Source organism: Peromyscus maniculatus, chromosome 19, assembly GCF_049852395.1.
Source record: "Peromyscus maniculatus bairdii isolate BWxNUB_F1_BW_parent chromosome 19, HU_Pman_BW_mat_3.1, whole genome shotgun sequence".
NCBI classification, from domain to species: domain Eukaryota; kingdom Metazoa; phylum Chordata; class Mammalia; order Rodentia; family Cricetidae; genus Peromyscus; species Peromyscus maniculatus.
The window spans coordinates 8,060,363-8,067,733 of NC_134870.1; positions in this window are offsets into that span (position 1 = coordinate 8,060,363).

The window sequence follows — 7,371 nt, forward strand, 5'->3', positions numbered from 1 at the left end:
GACTGTGTTCTTCTTTAGGATCATTTTTGATGTATAAATCTGACGGATGCACTGCATTTTTTCTAAGTCCCTATTTTTGAATATAGAGTTACTCCCAACAAGTCATAATTATGAGTACTAATGTGAAAATTCTGCCAATGGCACTACCAGAACCTACAAGCCATTGGCTCTAGTTTTATGGACATATAACAGTAAGTGACCTTAGCCCTCCCAATTACTTGGCTTGCCAAATAATAACACTGATATCTTTAACAGGATTATAGTGAATAGCAAATATGCAACTGTGGATAAATTCTTTAAATATCAGTAATTGATGAAAACAAGCATATTTATCTGTAAGAAAACAATTAAGGATTGTCCATGTAGCCTAAGACTCATATGTGGAAATAAGTCTCTATGCCTACATACATTTAAGCTAGATGAGTTTTAGGGAGTTTCTGTTTACTAAAAATTACAATCAATTCAAACTAATAATAAACTGTTTCAACTCAGTGGAAGCTAAAAACAGTTGTATACCCTTACTGGTCATTATTTTACCATAGAACTTATAAGACAATAACATCTCATATTTTCCTGTCTGTTGGCTGTTTATATGCATTTGCACATACATGACTGTAACTATTTCTGCCTACTTCTACAGAAAGCTCTGAGCACTATGCTTACTTCAGAGAAAGAACAGGTAGGGCTCTCTCACAAGCATGCATCTGAAAGTCTATCTATGCTTATAAATTGAAAAATGTTAGAGATGCAGGTTAAATTCCATAACTTTTCATGATCCTGGTGGAATCTTATGATGTATGATAACAAAGCAAACCTTGAAGTTTTCTTTCCTCTCTCACTCCTTCCTTTCTTTTCTTGGCCCCCCATTGCTCCCCTGTCTATCTTTCCATTACTCTGTGCTCTATGGTCCCTCTAGATTCCCCAGTACAATTCACACGTAATTTTTTTAGTATAGGTTAATTTCCACGGACAAACTTGCAAATGTTTGTTGGAATTCTTTCTATCAATGAGATATTTTAATGAACCTTCTTATTTATTGATGGAAATTTATATCTAGTGACAGAAGACAATCGCAATCTTCGAAATTTTTAAAAATATTTTTGTTAAATTATTTTTTTTAATGTTTTTTTCTCTCTTGGTCTGAGAATGAACTAGAGAAGGATTTGGAAGTGCCTACTCCATAAAAAGTTCAGGTGAAAAGAAAGGGCAAGATTATTTTCTCTATAAAAGTCTAATTGGGGTGAATCATTGTCATTGACTGTTTTTTTTTTCCATTTACCTCCCCCAATAGCTTTATAAATATCTAGATATTTTAAAAATGGAATGAGATCTCACTATCTGAGGAACAGTGGGAATCATGCATCATTAAAGAGGTAGACATGCTTGATTGGAATGGCAAAGAAGGCAATTACAGTGATCCCAGGCAGAGGGAGAAGGCTCACACTTGTAATCCCACCATACAGGAAGCTGACACTCAAGGATCCTGGCTACCATAAGCTGAAGAGTAATACACTGTCTTAAAACAACTTCTAGAACAAAATAAACTTTTCAAATGTAACACCTAATATGTGAAGATTTGTCCAGTTTTAGGCAAACCACTTAGTGAAGTTCTTTTTTCCCCTTCCTTTCCCTCCCCTCCCCTCCCCTCCCTTCCTCTCCCTTCCCTTCTTTCTTTTATGTTGTGTTTTGGTTTTGTTGTTGTTGTTTTAAAATATAGCTCTCAACTCAAAGGGATTAAGATTGTATTTTGCTGCCCAGATGGGGTGCAGAGCACACTCTCTTGTGTGCTGTAGCTGGTGAGGGTCAGGGCTAACACTAGAGCTGACCCTCTTTTGGGGGTCTCAGATAATAAGCCAGCCCTGTGGACCTGAGAGCAAGAGAGCTGACCCCTCCCTCATCATATGCCCCCTTCAGCCATCAGGAGAGAGGAAACTGCACCTCATCTGGGCAAAACAGTAGAGCTGGCCCTGGTGATGTGAGTGTGGCTGATCCAGATCTGAGGACATGAGAGTAGGAGAATTGGTCCTGTTCCTTGCTGCAGGCTCCACTGGGTGAGCTAACCTAGGTAGGCAGTGCTGGAGAGTCTGCCTGGGTAGTGATGATGAAGTAAAGCTGGTGGGCTGACCAACCCAGCTACCACCCAGGCCCAGAACCAGGGCTAAGAATTGGCCACCCCAACATCCACCTCATCTATGAACTGTTGGAGCATGTGAAGGGAATAAACCTATAGATTCAATACAGCAGGATCTTCATGACACAGGACAACAGGCTATCCAAGAGGAGCCCCAGTGAGAACACATTGTCAGTGGTGTAGCAGAAGCCAGAGACCTCCAGTCAGACCAATGACTCATGGCAATGAACACTTGCAAGTAAAAATGAATGGACTAAAGGGTAACCTGTGTGACTCAATGGACCACACCACAATGGCAGGGGGCAGATTCAAGAAGATGAGGAGATAAGTGGAATTGGAATGCATGATGTGAAATCCATGAAGAATCAAAAAAAGTTTTAAAAAAATTAGTTTATTTTGAGTCAAATGAGTGACCATGGCCCCAGCACATAGATTCTAGTTTTCCCACATAACATACTCCAAAGGGAAAATAGTTTCTTAAAAATTTTATAGTTACAGAACAAAATAAATGCATACCTCCAGGTATTTTCCCAAATCTACTAGTGAGAAAATATGATATGAGGATTTATAGCAAAGCAAAGATAACTCTTCTAGAGATTTAAGGTATTGTTGGATGGCATTCTTAAACCTTTGGGTTGGTGGATTCCAGTGAAGTTAATAGAGTCCAAATCTTTTACTTGATACTCAGTAGGTTTTTATGTCACAGACATGGGCAATAAATGACTATTAAAGAGACCATATATTGATGAAGATAATTTGGCTCAGGGAACACCGAGGAGGAGAGGGTGGAAGGACTGTAATAGAAGCAGAATAGTGAAGAGCACGTGAAATGCCATCCTTTAGATATAACATGGCCATTGCAACTATCAGTACAAAGCATCTGTGGATGACTGCATAAGAATCACACTAAGAATACATGAAAATAAAACTGCTTAGGAAGAAGTGGTCAGTGCTGTGGGACGGTCTGTATGTCAAATTGCTCTGATTGGTCAATAAATAAAACACTGATTGGCCAGTGGCCAGGCAGGAAGTAGGTGGGACAAGGAGAGAGGAGAATTCTGGGAAGCAGAAGGCTGAGGCGGAGAGACACTGCAGCCGCCGCCATGACCAGCAGCATGTGAAGATGCCGGTAAGCCACCAGCCATGTGGCAAGGTATAGATTTATGGAAATGGTTAATTTAAGATAAAAGAACAGTTAGCAAGAAGCCTGCCACGGCCATACAGTTTGTAAGCAATATAAGTCTCTGTGTTTACTTGGTTGGGTCTGAGCGGCTGTGGGACTGGCGGGTGACAAAGATTTGTCCTGACTGTGGGCAAAGCAGGAAAACTCTAGCTACAAATGGCACCCAACGTGTTGGCAAGAGTTTCCACCTAAAACCTGAGAAAAGATTCTAAAACGGAACTAAAAACAGCTTCCTAATTGTCTCTCTCAAATGAGCGGCAGCCTGCCGGTTTGAGCTACTGGAGGGTTCCTAGCATGCAAGCTCGATCTGCAGTATGGCGGGAATGAGGCCTCTGCAAGTGGCACATTAAGCTGCATGGTGGATTTAGCCTTTGCTAGTACAAAAAAAGAGGTTTCTGGGCTACATGCTGCTTGGATAAAAGCATAGATCCACGATGGCTCCCAGAGCTGGCGGAAAACGTACCACTGCCATGTTGGGAAGCTGAAGTGGGCGGAGCCAGCAGCCACAGCGCCATTTCAGGCTTAGAAGGCTGCAGTTTAAAGCAATAGGCTCAAGGTAATATAAAACATAAGCCACATAAAGATGGCTACCACACAGAGAATCTGGATTATGTTCTCTTTGATATTTGTAACTGAAGAGAAACATTTGATTGCAAAAGCTGTTGAGTTATGCCAAAATGTGTGTTTTAAAGGTACCTTAACTTCAAAATTTGGATGTAAGGATATGTTGCTTTGGAAAGGAGGCTCTGCTTTTGTTTCCACAGAAAGCCAGAGGCTATGGATTTGTTCCAGATTAAGATACATCAGGTTTGACCAGCCAAGACCACCTGAAAGGTCTCCGATGACACCATGGCCCAGATGATCCAACATCCAGAATTGTTTCAAGGCAACTGGCTCAGACGATACAATCTCACGGACTACTCCATGATCCTAAAATTTTCTTTGTGTCCCCATAAGATACAGCGCCCCCCTCCAGAAGGAAGTAGTAAGAGAAGCTACGCCCAAATTCCCAAATATACCAAGCTGGCTTTAGAGATGTGTAAAAGTTAAAACCTTCCTTTTAAAAAAAAGAAAGGGGAAGTGCTGTGGGACGGTCTGTATGTCAAATTGCTCTGATTGGTCAATAAATAAAACACTGATTGGCCAGTGGCCAGGCAGGAAGTAGGTGGGACAAGGAGAGAGGAGAATTCTGGGAAGCAGAAGGCTGAGGCGGAGAGACACTGCAGCCGCCGCCATGACCAGCAGCATGTGAAGATGCCGGTAAGCCACCAGCCATGTGGCAAGGTATAGATTTATGGAAATGGTTAATTTAAGATAAAAGAACAGTTAGCAAGAAGCCCGCCACGGCCATACAGTTTGTAAGCAATATAAGTCTCTGTGTTTACTTGGTTGGGTCTGAGCGGCTGTGGGACTGGCGGGTGACAAAGATTTGTCCTGACTGTGGGCAAAGCAGGAAAACTCTAGCTACAGGTCAGCAGGAATTAAAGGGAAGGTGATGAGAAAGGATAGCAGAGAGGAAGTTGAGCACAATGCTTGAACGAATGCAAGAGATTATCAAAATATTAAAACAGGGAAAAGATGAGAAATGATCAAAGTGAACATTGTACTTAAGATGAAATTCATAGTACACTGGAAGATTGTTAAAAAGGGCTTTCTTTGTACTTAGTACAGGGCTGAGTAGTATATAAACATTTTAAAGCAGTCATCTGAGGAATCTGTATTTCTCATATTTTTGGATGATGAAGAAGAGACACTTGTGCTTTGGAGCCAGCGACCTTCATGTGGTTTTCCACAGCTCAGCTTTAACAGTGCACAGGATTGAGGCCATGTTCTGTGACAGACATACTTGTAAAGCTAATGAAGACCCTGGATTCTCTCAAAATTGCCAAACTTAAAGGTCAGCATTAGGTAGAAAATTTCTCCCCTTTCCACACACAAGGATCCTCCTCATCCTCCTTCACCTCCTTTACATCATCTTCCCACTCTTCCTTTCTTTCCTCCGTTTCCTCCTCCTCCCCACTCTCCTCCTGTTATTCCCTCATCTTTTAATCTCAGAGTGAAACTCAAAGGCTTGTACAAGAACCACATGCACAGCTGCCCCATCTGAGTTTTCCTTTGGGTTTACTGTTATTCTCACCCTATTATTGCATTATCTGTTACTCTGTGTCTACAGCTATGATGTATTTTGGGACACTTTACTTGGGGGTATGCTGTGATATGCTTAATTTGAACAGTTTTGGTTTCATAAGAAAATTAGTTGTAACATAACCATAGAAAAAAGTTGTACATTATGGAATAGAGGTTGGTAGAACTAGAGTGACTTAGGCTTATTCTAGCATTTCTGATTACATTTTAATTCCTAATGTTGCTAATAACATGGGATTTGAAATTGGTTTATTTTTTAATGGGGGGATGGAGAATGGGTTTGGATGTGAAGAGAGGTCGGGAGGATTGGGCAGGAGTTGGGGAGGAAAAACATAATCAGAATATATTGTTTGAAAAAAATCTAATCTCAATAAAAGAAAAATAGGAAAATAAAATTGTCAATCTTTCAAATAAAGCATAACCTCTGCTTTCTCTACTGGTATAATTTTGAAGAAATATTGCATAGGTACAATGATATTCATCATGATTCTTGAAAACACATGTCCTACCCTTGGATCTTTTTTTGTTTTGTTTTGTTTTTTTGAGATAGGGTTTTTCTGTGTACCTTTGGTGCCTATCCTGGATCATCCTCTGTAGACCAGGCTGGCCTTGAACTCACAGAGATCTGCCTTGCTCTGCCTCCCAAGTGCTGGGATTAAAGGCGTGCGCCACCACTGCTGGCTACACTTGGTTCTTACAAAGATTGAAGGAAAATATAAAGTAATACCTTAGGTGAGTGGTCTCAATCAATGAGACCATGTAGACCATACTCTTTGCTAAAATGAGTCTCCAATCTTGGGTTTGTTTCACTGAATTCTCTGCCATTCATTTTCTTTTTAAGAAAGTTTCATTTATTCTAAGGAGATTGTATTCATAAACCTAACATTGAGAAACTATTCTCCAGGACACCAAAGACTCAATATTCTCTAATGTACTGCACTTCAGCAACAGCTGCAGTGTGAATGCATGCTTGGAGTGGTGTATAACAGATAGAGATGCTAATCATTCAAGGGGGAGAGTCTGCACCTATGTGGGAAGAACAACTGCATTTGACAAAGATCAGCTAACTCTGCCACAATTTTGTCTAAGCCCACCCCGTGCCCTAAGAAGTAACATAACACATACAACATACACACTCTCTCTCTCTCTCTCTCTCTCTCTCTCTCTCTCTCTCTCTCTCTCTCTCTCTCTCTCTAAAATAAAACTTGAATATCTTAGAGATGGATATCTAATCATTTATAGGGAATAACTTATAGATTCATCAAATGTTATGGCAATAAAGACTGAGTGACTAAAATATGTTTTAGTTATGATGATCTGGTTTTTATTCAGCTAAGTATGTGCTATGACTTTTGATATGTAAACATCCTTTGCATTGAATGAAACAGTATGACTCTTCCATATAGGCTCCTACATAAAGAAAATTATTTCTCTATTGCTGCTGCAGCATCCAGGAGATGTCAGTTTCCAGTCTCTCTGTATTGTGAAGATCCAAAAATAAAACTTTGTGAATTATTTTAAAAGTATAGAGTACAAAATTTTAAAAAGCGTGTAAATGTTCAATGACCAACAAATCATCAAACATTCAGTAAACAGAAGATATGTATGCTGTGGAATGCTGATCTGTATGCTGTGAATGTGTGTTGCTCTGATTGGTTGATAAATAAAATGCTGATTGGCCAGTAGTCAGGCAGGAAGTATAGGTGGGATAAGCAGACATGGAGAATTCTGGGAAGAGGAAGGATGAGTCAGGAGTCTCCAGCCAGACACAGAGGAAGCAAGATGTCAAAGTAAAACTGAGAAAAGGTATCAAGCCACATGGCTAAACATAGATAAGAATTATGGGTTAAATTGAGTGTAAGAGCTAGTCATTAATAAGCCTGAGCTAATGGCCAAGCAGTTATAAATATTA